We start from the raw sequence: 17,173 nt of genomic DNA on the forward strand, positions 1-17,173 counted from the left end.
GACAAAACATTAGGAACACCTGATTTTTCCATGACATAGACTAACCAGGTGAATCCAGGTGAAAGCTATGATCCCTTATTGATGTCACTTGTTAAATCCACTTCAATCAGTGTGGGGCATAAATATTGAAGTGCCTTTGAACCGTGTATGGTAGTAGGTGTCAAGAGCCCTGGTTTGTGTCAAGAACTGCAACGCAGCTGGGTTTTTCACGCTCAACAGTTTTCCGAGTGTATCAAGAATGGTCCACCGGGGGGGGGGATCACGTGACCCTTGAACGAGATGGCCGCATGAACTAAGAGATCCGCACAAGTAGTTTCCAATTCCTAATCTTACCTCCACTTCAAGTTTAAACTCCTTTAGCTTTAGTCAAAAAGTAATGGCGGCTACAAAAGGCGACATTACAGGTGACATTTTTACCCGGACTCGAGCATTAGCGACAGGAAAAGCCTCCAAGAAGCAGCTAGCTTCAGTATGAACATCCTCCCTACATTACATTAGTCATTTAGCAGACGCTCTTATCCAGAGCGACTTACAGTAGTGAATGCATACATTTCATTTCATGCAGTTTTTTTTTTTTTTTTGTACTGGCCCCCCGTGGGAATCGAACCCACAACCCTGGCGTTGCACACACCATGCTGGCATTGCAAACACCATGCTCTACCAACTGAGCCACAGGGAAGACTGAACTATTTATTTCAGATGCTCCTATGCTATCTCCCAGTTTCCTTTTTCAAAACAACTAACCAAAGCATCACCAAATTATTATGGGGCAATAAAAAAACATAGGATCAAGTTCTCCACTTTATCAAAACCTGAATCTAAGGGTGGTCTTGCCCTTCCCTCCCTTCAATTGTACTACTGGTCTGCCCAAATCCGCAACATGCTAACATGGATCACAAACAGACAAGAGTCAACGTGGATTCAGATAGAAGCCCAATCCTTTGGTTCATTTCCCCTAAGCTCAATTATATTCATTAATAACTTTAGTGAAGTGGGCAACATAGCCAAAACCTTTGTGATTTACAGCACCCTACAAGCGTGGAAGGACTGTAAGAAATAACTGGCCATTTCCTCCCAAATATGTTCTCACTCGACAGTATGCAACCCAGACTTGCCAAAAGCCCTGAGGGATGCCAACTTTAATCTTTGGCATACTCTTGGAATCAGGACTTTTTCAGACCTATTTCATCAGAAAACCACTACACTGAAATCCTTTCAAGAGCTCTGCAGTGAATTCAATGTGCCAAGATCCCATTTAAAAAAAAAATATGTTTTTATATCTTCAAATTAGACATGTCACTTCCTCATTTACTTCCAAGAGGAGGTTTAGAGCTCAGCTGAAAGAAGTTGAAACCCTTCTTGTCACAGCACAACCCATTAAAGGAAAAATCTCCTATATCTATAGACTCCTTTCTGAGAAAGGAGGCTCCTGCTTTACTCCTTTGAAAATAATCTGGGAAAAGGACCTTGGTCTGACTATCAGTGATGAGTTATGGGCGGAGGACTATCAATGATGAGTTATGGGCGGAGGTCTATCAGTGATGAGTTATGGGCGGAGGTCTATCAGTGATGAGTTATAGGCGGAGGTATATCAGTGATGAGTTATGGGCGGAGGTCTATCAGTGATGAGTTATGGGCGGAGGTCTATCAGTGATGAGTTATGGGCGGAGGTCTATCAGTGATGAGTTATGGGCGGAGGTCTGACTATCAGTGATGAGTTATGGGCGGAGGTCTATCAGTGATGAGTTATGGGCGGAGGTCTATCAGTGATGAGTTATGGGCGGAGGTCTATCAGTGATGAGTTATGGGCGGAGGTCTATCAGTGATGAGTTATGGGCGGAGGTCTATCAGTGATGAGTTATGGGCGGAGGTCTGACTATCAGTGATAAGTTATGGGCGGAGGTCTGACTATCAGTGATGAGTTATGGGCGGAGGTCTGACTATCAGTGATGAGTTATGGGCGGAGGTCTATCAGTGATGAGTTATGGGCGGAGGTCTATCAGTGATGAGTTATGGGCGGAGGTCTGACTATCAGTGATGAGTTATGGGCGGAGGTCTATCAGTGATGAGTTATGGGCGGAGGTCTATCAGTGATGAGTTATGGGCGGAGGTCTATCAGTGATGAGTTATGGGCGGAGGTCTATCAGTGATGAGTTATGGGCGGAGGTCTATCAGTGATGAGTTATGGGCGGAGGTCTGACTATCAGTGATAAGTTATGGGCGGAGGTCTGACTATCAGTGATGAGTTATGGGCGGAGGTCTATCAGTGATGAGTTATGGGCGGAGGTCTGACTATCAGTGATGAGTTATGGGCGGAGGTCTATCAGTGATGAGTTATGGGAGGAGGTTTGCGACAGGGTATACTGCTCCTCTACTAATGTAAAAATGAAAGTCTAATTACAAATTTTTGTACAAATTTTATTACACTCAGACTCCATAGAATGAAAACAGACATTTCTCCTAACTGTAAAATATGTACCTCTGAAAGTGGAACCTATATGCATGTATTACGGAGCTGTAGAGAGATCTATACATACTACTGCACAGAAAATACTAGATGTACAGTTAGATACATGGGGTCATATCAATCTTCTTAATGCCCAGCAGGACTTTGTTCTTGATCCTGACACAGAAAATGTGCTTATGACTATTACATACTTTGCTAAGAAATGTATTCTTCTATTGTGGGACTCTAATACCTCTCCTACATTTAAAATGTGGATTGACCAGATTGTTCACTTTCTCCCTCTTGAAAAGATCACTTATGACCTCCGCAAGAGACAGCCCAAGTTTGATAGACTCTGGTCACTACTCAACTATATTTCAAATTGGACAGAGTGAATGGGGTGATTAGGGAAATGAGCAGATACATGTTGTGTAAGGTGCTGTAAAATCTAAAAACGAATTATTTGCTCGTCGTCTCAGCTAAGGATGGAAATAGCTAATAAGAACCTTGATAGTGCTGCTGCAAGTTTTATATATATATATTTTTTTTAATAATTATTCTTTGTGCGTATGTATATATATATATTTTTTTTTTAAGTCTGTCACATGGATCTGGATCCTCCTTCGGCCGCCTCTCCTTCCAGTTCTCTGCTGCCAATGACTGGAACGAACTACAAAAATCTCTGAAACCGGAAACACTTATCTCCCTCACTAGCTTTAAGCACCAGCTGTCAGAGCAGCTCACAGATCACTGCACCTGTACATAGCCCATCTATAATTTAGCCCAAACAACTACCTCTTCCCCTACTGTATTTATTTATTTATTTTGCTCCTTTGCACCCCAGTATTTCGATTTCTACTTTGCACTTTCTTCTACTACAAATCTACCATTCCAGTGTTTTACTTGCTATATTGTATGTACTTCGCCACCATGGCCTTTTTGCCTTTACCTCCCTTATCTCACTTCATTTGCTCTCTGTGTTGTATGTTGTCAAACTGCTTTGCTTTATCTTGGCCAGGTCGCAATTGTAAATGAGAACTTGTTCTCAACTTGCCTACCTGGTTAAACAAAAGTGAAATAAAATAAAAAAAATGAATAAAAAAACATCTGTGAATGTGGAATGTGTTTTGTTGATTGTTTGAAAAACAAGAAAACTTTAAATAAAAAAATAAAAAAAGACTGTCCACCAACCAAAGGACATCCAGCCAACTTGACCCAACTGTGGGAAGTATTGGAGTCAACATGGACCAGCATCCCTGTGGAACGCATTCGACACCTTGTAGATTCCCTGCCCTGACGATTGAGGCTGTTCTGAGGGCAAAAGGGAGAAGGTGTTCCTAATGTTTTGTGCTGTCAGTGTAGATGTCCACACTATGAGGTTAAAATAATATTATGAATTGTAAAAATTATGATAATGCCCTTTTAGTTTAAGTGCTGTTTGAGCCTGGGATGGAGTTCTGGCTGTCCGGTAACATCCTCTTTAACCATGATGAGACCATGCTGTTTGAGCCTGGGATGGAGTTCTGGCTGTCCGGTAACATCCTCTTTAACCATGATGAGACCATGCTGTTTGAGCCTGGGATGGAGTTCTGGCCTGCCGGTAACATCCTCTTTAACCATGATGAGACCATGCTGTTTGAGCCTGGGATGGAGTTCTGGCTGTCCGGTAACATCCTCTTTAACCATGATGAGACCATGCTGTTTGAGCCTGGGATGGAGTTCTGGCCTGCCGGTAACATCCTCTTTAACCATGATGAGACCATGCTGTTTGAGCCTGGGATGGAGTTCTGGCCTGCCGGTAACATCCTCTTTAACCATGATGAGACCATGCTGTTTGAGCCTGGGATGGAGTTCTGGCTGGCCAGGTAACATCCTCTTTAACCATGATGAGACCATGCTGTTTGAGCCTGGGATGGAGTTCTGGCTGTCCGGTAACATCCTCTTTAACCATGATGAGACCATGCTGTTTGAGCCTGGGATGGAGTTCTGGCTGTCCGGTAACATCCTCTTTAACCATGATGAGACCATGCTGTTTGAGCCTGGGATGGAGTTCTGGCCTGCCGGTAACATCCTCTTTAACCATGATGAGACCATGCTGTTTGAGCCTGGGATGGAGTTCTGGCCTGCCGGTAACATCCTCTTTAACCATGATGAGACCATGCTGTTTGAGCCTGGGATGGAGTTCTGGCTGGCCAGGTAACATCCTCTTTAACCATGATGAGACCATGCTGTTTGAGCCTGGGATGGAGTTCTGACCTGCCGGTAACATCCTCTTTAACCATGATGAGACCATGCTGTTTGAGCCTGGGATGGAGTTCTGGCTGGCCAGGTAACATCCTCTTTAACCATGATGAGACCATGCTGTTTGAGCCTGGGATGGAGTTCTGGCCTGCCGGTAACATCCTCTTTAACCATGATGAGACCATGCTGTTTGAGCCTGGGATGGAGTTCTGGCTGGCCAGGTAACATCCTCTTTAACCATGATGAGACCATGCTGTTTGAGCCTGGGATGGAGTTCTGGCCTGCCGGTAACATCCTCTATAACCATGATGAGACCATGCTGTTTGAGCCTGGGATGGAGTTCTGGCTGCCCGGTAACATCCTCTTTAACCATGATGAGACCATGCTGTTTGAACCTGGGATGGAGTTCTGGCTGGCCAGGTAACATCCTCTTTAACCATGATGAGACCATGCTGTTTGAGCCTGGGATGGAGTTCTGGCTGTCCGGTAACATCCTCTTTAACCATGATGAGACCATGCTGTTTGAGCCTGGGATGGAGTTCTGACCTGCCGGTAACATCCTCTTTAACCATGATGAGACCATGCTGTTTGAGCCTGGGATGGAGTTCTGGCTGGCCAGGTAACATCCTCTTTAACCATGATGAGACCATGCTGTTTGAGCCTGGGATGGAGTTCTGGCCTGCCGGTAACATCCTCTATAACCATGATGAGACCATGCTGTTTGAGCCTGGGATGGAGTTCTGGCTGTCCGGTAACATCCTCTTTAACCATGATGAGACCATGCTGATGCTTCTTGCTCTCCACTCCTTCAACACAGTAATATTTCAGTTCTAGAAGCTGCAGAGGGAATCGGTTAGGGACCAGGGATACTACAGTTCACCTGAGAAGGGTGGGCAGGACCGACAGACAGAAAAAGAGAGAAAACCACAGAGAGTAATGGGACAAACACCAAATTGAGACTCTGCATTGCAGAATTCTGTAAAAAACATCCTCTGTGTACAACGTGAAACACCAAGTAATGCTTACAGAGCAGAATTAGGCCGATACCCGCTAATTATCAACATCCAGAAAAGAGATGTTAAATTCTACAACCACCTAAAAGGAAGTGATTCCCAAACCTTCCATAACAAAGCCATCATCTACAGAGAGATGAACCTGGAGAAGAGTCCCCTAAGCAAGCTGGTCCTGGGGCTCTGTACACAAACACAAACACACCCCACAGAGCCCCAGGACAGCAACACAATTAGACCCAACCAAATCATGAGAAAACAAAAAGATAATTACTTGACACATTGGAAAGAATTAACAAAAAAACAGAGCAAACTAGAATGCTATTTGTCCCTAAACAGAGAGTACACAGTGGCAGAATACCTGACCACTGACTAACCCAAAATGAAGGAAAGCTTTGACTATGTACAGACTCAGTGAGCATAGACTTGTTCTCAAGAGAAGACAGGCTATGTGCACACTGCCCACAAAATGAGGTGGAAACTGAGCTGCACTTCCTAACCTCCTGCCAAATGTATGACCATATTAGAGATACATATTTCCCTCAGATTACACAGATCCACAAAGAATTAGAAAACAAATCCAATTTTGATAAACTCCCATATCTACTGGGTGAAATACCACAGTGTGACATCACAGCAGCAAGACTTGTGACCTGTTGCCACAAGAAAAGGTCAACCAGTGAAGAACAAACACCATTGTAAATACAACCTATATTTATGTTTATTTATTTTCCCTTTTGTACTTTAACTATTTGCACATCGTTACAACACTGAATATAGACATATAATATGACATTTAGAATGTCTTTATTCTTTTGGAACATTTGTGAGTGTAATGTTTACTGTTAATATTGGATATCTTATTTCACTTTTGTTTATTATCTATTTCACTTGCTTCGGCAATGTAAACATATGTTTCCCATGCCAATAAAGCCCTTCAAATGAAAATGAGGACAGACAGACAGACAGACAGACAGACAGACAGACAGACAGACAGACAGACAGACAGACAGACAGACAGACAGACAGACAGACAGACAGACAGACAGACAGACAGACAGACAGACAGACAGAGACAGACAGAGACAGACAGAGACAGACAGAGACAGACAGAGTTCCTGATCAAAGCTAATCAACAACAAAAGGTTATATGTCCTGCCAGTCGTATTTACTACAAGTTCTTTGATGTTTTGACAGTGTTACTGTAGTTCTAACACATTAATCTATTCAAGCTTCGACTACATGGTTCTCAGAGAGCTCAGAGAAAAGCACTCAGGACGAGATGAGTAGGCAGACAGGACGTGCGAGTCAATCAGTGAGAAGCTCTCTCATCTCTCTATTACCTTCTCCCTCTTTTACTTGTCCCCTGTCTCTCTGTCCTTCTACCTTCCTCCCTGTGTCTCTCTCCCCTCCCCCCATCTCTCTCCCTCTCCCTCCCTCTCCCTGCTCTGAATGACGTGGCAACTTCAGCCCGCCAGACACCCGGCTAGTTGGCTCTATCAGAGACATAATGAGTGCCATTGTGAGAAACACAAAGCCAAACACATTACTAGCTGTAAGAACCAGTGGGAGATGAACAGAACTGGCTCAGTTGGCACCAGAATACTGCTGCTATGGAGATTAAATACTACCCGAGTCTGAGTCGGGTCCATTTTTTAAAAACCTTTAAATTAATGATGTCTAGCCTAATAGATTCTTAAAGAATATGACTTCATAATTCTTCACGAGCTTCAACTGTATTTCTCCACCAGAACCCATTATAAGCTTAGTTCAACTGTGTTTCTCCACCAGAACCCATTATAAGCTTAGTTCAACTGTGTTTCTCCACCAGAACCCATTATAAGCTTAGTTCAACTGTGTTTCTCCACCAGAACCCATTATAAGCTTAGTTCAACTGTGTTTCTCCACCAGAACCCATTATAAGCTTAGTTCAACTGTATTTCTCCACCAGAACCCATTATAAGCTTAGTTCAACTGTGTTTCTCCACCAGAACCCATTATAAGCTTAGTTCAACTGTGTTTCTCCACCAGAACCCATTATAAGCTTAGTTTACTAAACAAACACAGTACAGCCTCAAAACAAGGTTAAAAAGTAGTATTTTGAGATCATGCATGGTCAGTCCTTGCATCCATAGTTCTGTCCTTATCTTTCTCCAGCACCATCCCCTCAGCTGTTTACCAAAAAGAGTGTCCGGGTGGCAACTTTACTGTTGCTTGAATCCGTGATGGGCCCCTTTCAAGCCCGGCACAGCTCGCTACTGTAATTAGGACCTTATTTCAGGCCCTTTGGCAGCCATGAAAAAGCACTTTATCTGTCAGAGGTGGAGAGATCAGCAGAGCAGAGGTCTGCATCGAAAATACACCCTATTCCCTATATAGTGGTACTACTATAGACCAGAGCCCTATTCCCTATATAGTGGTACTACTATAGACCAGAGCCCTATTCCCTATATAGTGGTACTACTATAGACCAGAGCCCTATTCCCTATATAGTGGTACTACTTTAGACCAGAGCCCTATTCCCTATATAGTGGTACTACTATAGACCAGAGCCCTATTCCCTATATAGTGGTACTACTATAGACCAGAGCCCTATTCCCTATATAGTGGTACTACTATAGACCAGAGCCCTATTCCCTATATAGTGCACTAGTTTTGACCAGGGCGCTATTCCCTATATAGTGCACTTCTTTTGACCAGGGCCCTACTATGAGAACTGATATGGTATACTCGTTGTTGATCAAATTATATTTCAATAAAATAAATGTTTGCAGGAATGCTAATGGTATCTGTTTCTACCTCCAGAAATGATGTCAGATCAATCTGAGATGGTGGGTGAGGAACCCATCTTACTGATGAGATGACACTACTACCATCCTGTCACCATGATGTTGGAGGAGTGGGTCATTATGTGTACACACACACACACACACACACAGTGGTTTCTTAGTTACAAGGCTCAAATGTCTCCTTTAATATTGGTTATATTAGTATCCTGCACCAGCAGCCCAACCACCTTATACACACACACACACACACACACACACACACACACACACACACACACACACACACACACACACTCCGTTCTTTATTTTACTGTTATTATCTATCCTGATGTCTAGTCACTTTACCCTGCCTTCATGTTCATATCTACCTCAAATACCTTATTATTATCTATCCTGATGTCTAGTCACTTTACCCTGCCTTCATGTTCATATCTACCTCAAATACCTTATTATTATCTATCCTGATGTCTAGTCACTTTACCCTGCCTTCATGTTCATATCTACCTCAAATACCTTATTATTATCTATCCTTACGCCTGGTCACTTTACCCTGCCTTCATGTTAATATCTACCTCAAATACCTTATTATTATCTATCCTGATGTCTAGTCACTTTACCCTGCCTTCATGTTAATATCTACCTCAAATACCTTATTATTATCTATCCTGATGTCTAGTCACTTTACCCTGCCTTCATGTACATATCTAGCTCAAATACCTTATTATTATCTATCCTGATGTCTAGTCACTTTACCCTGCCTTCATGTACATATCTACCTCAAATACCTTATTATTATCTATCCTGATGCCTAGTCACTTTACCCTGCCTTCATGTACATATCTACCTCAAATACCTTATTATTATCTATCCTGATGTCTAGTCACTTTACCCTGCCTTCATGGACATATCTACCTCAAATACCTTATTATTATCTATCCTGATGCCTAGTCACTTTACCCTGCCTTCATGTACATATCTACCTCAAATACCTCGTACCCCTTCACATTGATCTGGTACTCCCTGTATATAGCTCCACATTGATCTGGTACTGGTACTCCCTGTATATAGCTCCACATTGATCTGGTACTGGTAATCTCTGTATATAGCTCCACATTGATCTGGTACTGGTACTCCCTGTATATAGCTCCACATTGATCTGGTACTGATACTCCCTGTATATAGCTCCACATTGATCTGGTACTGGTACTCCCTGTATATAGCTCCACATTGATCTGGTACTGGTACTTCCTGTATATAGCTCTCTATAAAGCCCTGAACAGTGAGGGTGAACAGCAGAGAGAGATAAAGCCCTGAACAGTGAGGGTGAACAGCAGAGAGAGAGAGCTATAAAGCCCTGAACAGTGAGGGTGAACAGCAGAGAGAGAGAGCTATAAAGCCCTGAACAGTGAGGGTGAACAGCAGAGAGAGAGAGCTATAAAGCCCTGAACAGTGAGGGTGAACAGCAGAGAGAGAGAGCTATAAAGCCCTGAACAGTGAGGGTGAACAACAGAGAGAGAGCTATAAAGCCCTGAACAGAGAGGGTGAACAGCAGAGAGAGAGAGAGAGAGCTATAAAGCCCTGAACAGAGAGGGTGAACAGCAGAGAGATAAAAAGCCCTGTACAGTGAGGGTGAAAGGCATAGAGAGAGATAAAGCCCTGAACAATGGGGGGATAATGTAGTATGACTTCACTCCCAGTCACAGTAACAGCCAGTCTCACAAAAGGGACATTGATTTGAGATGTAACCAATGAAAGGACTCAGCTCAGCATGGTCCAACAGTAGCCTCCACTGTGACAATCTCAGAAGGTGTAACTGTTTCTATGCATCCCAAATGGAACAATATTCCCTATATAGTGGTGCTACTTTAGACCAGAGCCCTATTCCCTATATAGTGGTACTACTATAGACCAGAGCCCTATTCCCTATATAGTGGTACTACTTTAGACCAGAGCCCTATTCCCTATATAGTGGTACTACTATAGACCAGAGCCCTATTCCCTATATAGTGGTACTACTATAGACCAGAGCCCTATTCCCTATATAGTGGTACTACTATAGACCAGAGTCCTATTCCCTATATAGTGTACTACTATAGACCAGAGCCCTATTCCCTATATAGTGTACTACTATAGACCAGAGCCCTATTCCCTATATAGTGGTACTACTATAGACTAGAGCCCTATTTCCTATATAGTGGTACTACTATAGACCAGAGCCCTATTCCCTATATAGTGGTACTACTATAGACCAGAGTCCTATTCCCTATATAGTGGTACTACTATAGACCAGAGCCCTATTCCCTATATAGTGGTACTACTATAGACCAGAGCCCTATTCCCTATATAGTGCTGCTACTATAGACCAGAGCCCTATTCCCTATATAGTGGCACTACTATAGACCAGAGCCCTATTCCCTATATAGTGGTACTACTATAGACCAGAGCCCTATTCCCTATATAGTGGTACTACTATAGACCAGATCCCTATTCCCTATATAGTGGTACTACTATAGACCAGAGCCCTATTCCCTATATAGTGGTACTGCTTTAGACCAGAGCCCTATTCCCTATATAGTGGCACTACTACAGACCAGAGTCCTCACTACCTGACTAAAAGGAGAGGTAAAACTCACTACCTGACTAAAAGGAGAGGTAAAACTCACTACCTGACTAAATGGAGAGGCAAGACTCACTACCTGACTAAAAGGAGAGGCACGACTCACTACCTGACTAAAAGGAGAAGCACGACTCACTACCTGACTAAAAGGAGAGGCACGACTCACTACCTGACTAAAAGGAGAAGCACGACTCACTACCTGACTAAAAGGAGAGGCACGACTCACTACCTGACTAAAAGGAATCCATGGATTACGGTACATACTTTTGCGCGCGAAATCCTCTTGTCATACCTGAACAGCAGACATTTTGAACATACATGCAATAGTTCATTGGATCAGTCTAAAACGTTGCACATACACTGCTGCTATCTAGTGGCCAAAGTCTAAATTGCGCCTGGGCTGGAATAATACATTATGGCCTTTCTCTTGCATTTCAAAGATGGTACATTTTCAAAAAATTGAAAAAAAATCTGTTTTTTTTTCTTTGTATATTTTATATTCTACTACATTAATTTCACATTTCCACAAACTTCAAAGTGTTTCCTTTCAAATGGTATCAAGAATATGCCTTCCCTGTAGCTCAGTTGGTAGAGCATGGTGTTTGCAACGCCAGGGTTGTGGGTTCGATTCCCACGGGGGGCCAGCACAGGAAAAAAAAATGTATGAAATTGTATGAAATGTATGCATTTACTACTGTAAGAGCGTCTGCTAAATGACTAAAATGTAAATATGTATATCCTTGCTTCAGGTCCTGAGCTACAGGCAGTTAGATTTGGGTTATGTCATTTTAGGAGAAAATGTAAAGAAAGGTGCGGATGCTTGGTTAATGTAGATGATATTATGTGATGACTGTATAGCGTTAATGTATAGGCAGCTGTCCAACATCATTGGATGTGGATGAGAGGAGGAGGAGGGGGAAGAGGATCACAAAGAGGACATACCACATTAACCCAGAGCTATCTGCCTCCTGGATGTTCTAAGACAAGTGGGAAAGAGAACAATTCAGGCTGCGTAGTCTGGTGTAGTAAAGAGTAGACGCTTCTTTCTCCATAGTAAGAATTAGCCATACAATTACAGGGCAACAGAAAACAAGTGTACTGTAACGTGTACTGTATCCTACACATGGGGGACAACAGCCAAATGCGGATGAAAAGCTAAATAACATGTTGAAATCAATGAAAACATAACAAATATATTTTCTCTGTCATATTTAGGAGGATTTGATATATATTTACAAGTTGTTCAATGCGTAAATGCAATCATTTAGCCCATGTCGCCCAGTCTGTATGAAAGTTAAGTCATGTGTGTAAAAATACAACATTGTTTACATAAATCGTCAGTCCACTGCACTCGTGTTTATAAATGAAACGTTGTAACGTTTCATAAAATAACGTATAGACCAGAATAACACCACGAACACCTACTCTATTTTTAAAAAAAAGTTGTAAACGTAGTTGTTTTTCGAGCGCCTTACCTTGTTGACAATGAACTTTCCTTAGAATTGTTTAAAAATCCAAGGCAGTGTGTCTCTCGCAAAACATCACGCTGACTACAGTCCCCAACAGAATCCAACACATTTACCGTAAAGGTAGGACTAGAGGATTCCCCGCGCAAAGGGATGTACCGTAATCCGTGGACTACACAACGCCTTCGAATAATTATTGATTGACAGGTTGAATTAATGCCATATATTTCATGAATCCATGAAGTCCATTTTAGTTTTTAATCTGAATATATACAGTTATAATACAGAAATAATAGTACAGGTATATGCAATATATAGAGCTTACTTTACACAAAAATGTAATGTAATGAAACAGGCAGGGAGCAGGTCTCGAACCCTCGACCTTCAAGCCCGAAGTCCGGCGCGCTATCAACTGTGCCGCAAAAGCATGCTCAAGCGGCAGAGTCGATTTCCGCGCTTATAAACCCAGGGTCGTTACACTATACTTTTAACCTTGCTATGATTATCATATACAATATTATAGCTCGTTTTTTCAGTTCGCTGCTGCTAGCGACAGGAAAGAGCTGCAACAAACACTCAAACTGGACACTTTTATCTCAATCTCTTCAATTCAAAGACTCCAATCATGGACACTCTTACTGATAGTTGTGGCTGCTTTGCGTGATGTATTGTTGTCTCTACCTTCTTGCCCTTTGTGCTGTGGTCTGTGCCCAATAATGTTTGTACCATGTTTTGTGTTGCTACCATGTTGTGATGTCATGTGTTGCTGCCTTGCTATGTTGTTGTCTTAGGTCTCTCTTTATGTAGTGTTGTGTTGTCTCTCTTTATGTAGTGTTGTGTTGTCTCTCTTTATGTAGTGTTGTGGTGTCTCTCTTTATGTAGTATTGTGTTGTCTCTCTTTATGTAGTGTTGTGGTGTCTCTCTTTATGTAGTGTTGTGTTGTCTCTCTTTATGTAGTGTTGTGTTGTCTCTCTTTATGTAGTGTTGTGTTGTCTCTCTTTATGTAGTGTTGTGGTGTCTCTCTTTATGTAGTGTTGTGTTGTCTCTCTTTATGTAGTGTTGTGGTGTCTCTCTTTATGTAGTATTGTGTTGTCTCTCTTTATGTAGTGTTGTGTTGTCTCTCTTTATGTCGTGTTGTGGTGTCTCTCTTTATGTAGTATTGTGTTGTCTCTCTTTATGTCGTGTTGTGGTGTCTCTCTTTATGTAGTGTTGTGTTGTCTCTCTTTATGTAGTGTTGTGTTGTCTCTCTTTATGTAGTATTGTGGTGTCTATCTTTATGTAGTATTGTGTTGTCTCTCTTTATGTAGTGTTGTGGTGTCTCTCTTTATGTAGTGTTGTGTTGTCTCTCTTTATGTAGTGTTGTGTTGTCTCTCTTTATGTAGTGTTGTGTTGTCTATCTTTATGTAGTGTTGTGTTGTCTCTTTATGTAGTGTTGTGTTGTCTCTCTTTATGTAGTATTGTGGTGTCTCTCTTTATGTAGTGTTGTGGTGTCTCTCCTTATGTAGTGTTGTGTTGTCTCTCTTTATGTAGTGTTGTGTTGTCTCTCTTTATGTAGTGTTGTGTTGTCTCTCTTTATGTAGTATTGTGGTGTCTCTCTTTATGTAGTGTTGTGGTGTCTCTCTTTATGTAGTGTTGTGTTGTCTCTCTTTATGTAGTGTTGTGTTGTCTCTCTCTATGTAGTGTTGTGTTGTCTCTCTTTATGTAGTGTTGTGTTGTCTATCTTTATGTAGTGTTGTGTTGTCTCTTTATGTAGTGTTGTGTTGTCTCTCTTTATGTAGTATTGTGGTGTCTCTCTTTATGTAGTGTTGTGGTGTCTCTCTTTATGTAGTGTTGTGTTGTCTCTCTTTATGTAGTGTGGTGGTGTCTCTCTTTATGTAGTGTTGTGGTGTCTCTCTTTATGTAGTGTTGTGGTGTCTCTTTTTATGTAGTATTGTGGTGTCTCTCTTTACGTAGTGTTGTGTTGTCTCTCTTTATGTAGTATTGTGTTGTCTCTCTTTATGTAGTGTTGTGTTGTCTCTCTTTATGTAGTATTGTGGTCTCTCTTTATGTAGTGTTGTGTTGTCTCTCTTTATGTAGTGTTGTGTTGTCTCTTTATGTAGTATTGTGGTGTCTCTCTTTATGTAGTGTTGTGGTGTCTCTCTTTATGTAGTATTGTGGTCTCTCTTTATGTAGTGTTGTGTTGTCTCTTTATGTAGTATTGTGGTGTCTCTCTTTATGTAGTGTTGTGTTGTCTCTCTTGTCGTGATGTGTGTTTTGTCCTATATTTTTATTTAATGTATTTTTAATCCCAGCCCCCGTCCCCGCAGGAGGCCTTTTGGTAGGCCGTCATTGTAAATAAGAATTTGTTCTTAACTGACTTGCCTAGTTAAATAAAGGTTAAATAAATAAAATAGCTCGTGGGGGAAATTGATGTTGAGTGTGAGTGAGAAAGGGTAATGAAGGGAAGGTAGAAATATATATAATAGATACCATAGATATAATATACAATATAGACAATAGATAAAATATGCGATATATAGACTATATATATAATAGATACAATATAGACAATAGCGATAATATACGATATAGATATAGACAATAGATATAATATACGATATAGATATAGACAATAGATATAATTTACGATACAGATATAGACAATATATACAATAGATATAGACAATAGATATAATTTACGATATAGATATAGACAATACATACAATAGATATAGAGATATAATATTCGATTTACACTACCGGTCAACAGTTTTAGAACACCTACTCAAGAGTTTATTTTTTATTTTTATATTGTAGAATAATAGTGAAGACATCAAAACTATGAAATAACACATATGGAATCATGATCCCAGGGTCCCAAGCTTGGTGATGAGCTTGGAGGGCACTATGGTGTTGAACGCTGTGCTGTAGTCAATGAACAACATTCTCACATAGGTGTTCCTCTTATCTAGGTGGGTGAAGGGCAGTGTGGAGTTGCAACTGAGATTGTATCGTCTATGAATCTGTTGGGGCGGTATGCAAATTGGAGTGGGTCTAGGGTATTTGGGATGATGGAGTTGATGTGTGCCATAACCAGGCTTTCAAAGCACTTCCTGATTACAGATTGTGAGTGCTACAGGGCTGTAGTCATTGTGGCAGGTAGCCTTAAGAGCTCTTGGGAACAGGAATGAGGGTGGTCAGGTTGAGGATGTGGGGATTACAGACTGGGACATGGACAGGTTGAAAATGAACATGAATATGCCTGCCAGCTGTTTTCTTCTCATGCTCTGAAAACGCGCCCTAGGATACCGTCCGGCCTCGCGGCCTTATGAGTGTTGACCTGATTAAAGCCTTACGACCCCGCGGCCTCGTGAGTGTTGACCTGATTAAAGACTTAGGACACGTCGGCCTCTGAGAGAGAGATCACCCAGTCCCCCGGGTCGGCGCCGGGGAAGCCCTCATGCACGGTTCTGTGTTTTTTTGTCAAAGTGTGCATAAAATTAGTCTGGTAGAGAAGCATTTTGGTAGATTACGGCTGGGTCTTCCTTTGAAATCCGTAGTGGACTGTAGCCCCTGCCACATGCGTCGGGCATCAGAGCCTGTGTAATAGGATTCCACCCTTGTTCCTATACTGTCCTGTTGCTTGTTTGATGGCTCTGCGGAGGACGTAGCGGGACTTCTTGTACCTGTTCGTATCTTCAGCCGTAGCCTCTGGGTTGGCTGCGAAAGCCCTGTGTGCAGTAGCCTTGTCCCTTTAGCTTTTAGCGCAAACCTCTGTGTTAATGCAAAGCCTTTGACTGGGGAAACAGCAAACCTTGACTTTAGGGACAACGTCGGGGATGCATATCCTAATGAAGCCAGTGATGGAGGTTAGCTCGTTAACGCTATCGGCAGAGTCACAGACCATATTCCAGTCAGCTCTAGCAAAACAGTCCTGTAGCGTAACCTCCGATTCAGAAGACCATTTCTCTACGGAACATGTCACAGGTACTTCCTGTTTGAGCTTTTGCTTGTAGACAGGAAGCAGGAGACATGGTCATGATCTAATTTGCCCAAGGGGAGACGAGGGAAGGCCTAACAGGACTTTATCGTCCCTAGAGGCGTTGGAGACGAGGGAGGGCCTAACAGGACTTTATCGTCCCTAGAGGCGTTGGAGACGAGGGAGGGCCTAACAGGACTTTATCGTCCCTAGAGGCGTTGGAGACGAGGGAGGGCCTAACAGGACTTTATCGTCCCTAGAGGCGTTGGAGACGAGGGAGGGCCTAACAGGACTTTATCGTCCCTAGAGGCGTTGGAGACGAGGGAGGGCCTAACAGGACTTTATCATCCATAGAGGCGTTGGAGACGAGGGAGGGCCTAACAGGACTTTATCGTCCCTAGAGGCGTTGGAGACGAGGGAGGGCCTAACAGGACTTTATCGTCCCTAGAGGCGTTGGAGACGAGGGAGGGCCTAACAGGACTTTATCGTCCCTAGAGACGAGGGAGGGTCTAACAGGACTTTATCGTCCCTAGAGGCGTTGGAGACGAGGGAGGGCCTAACAGGACTTTATCGTCCCTAGAGACGAGGGAGGGCCTAACAGGACTTTATCGTCCCTAGAGGCGTTGGAGACGAGGGAGGGCCTAAC

General features: G+C 42.5%; 1 protein-coding gene and 1 long non-coding RNA gene across 4 annotated transcripts in view; one reads left to right on the forward strand and one right to left on the reverse strand.

Annotated features, from left to right (window-relative positions):
- The window catches only part of LOC115166695 (tumor protein p53-inducible protein 11), a 63,175-nt gene extending 50,508 nt beyond the window's left edge, over positions 1 to 12,667 (reverse strand). For all 3 annotated transcript variants that reach the window (XM_029720408.1, XM_029720407.1, XM_029720406.1), the window contains exon 1: positions 12,579 to 12,667. The gene's annotated coding sequence lies outside the window, so the exon portion shown is untranslated. The remainder of the gene's footprint in view (positions 1 to 12,578) is intronic.
- Positions 1,686 to 2,386, forward strand: LOC115166696 (uncharacterized). The gene is made up of 2 exons (XR_003870342.1): positions 1,686 to 1,730; positions 2,347 to 2,386. It is a non-coding gene; the product is annotated as an uncharacterized LOC115166696 (long non-coding RNA).
- Positions 12,668 to 17,173: the final 4,506 nt, after the last annotated feature.

Source organism: Salmo trutta, chromosome 29 (assembly GCF_901001165.1).
Source record: "Salmo trutta chromosome 29, fSalTru1.1, whole genome shotgun sequence".
NCBI classification, from domain to species: Eukaryota; Metazoa; Chordata; class Actinopteri; order Salmoniformes; family Salmonidae; genus Salmo; species Salmo trutta.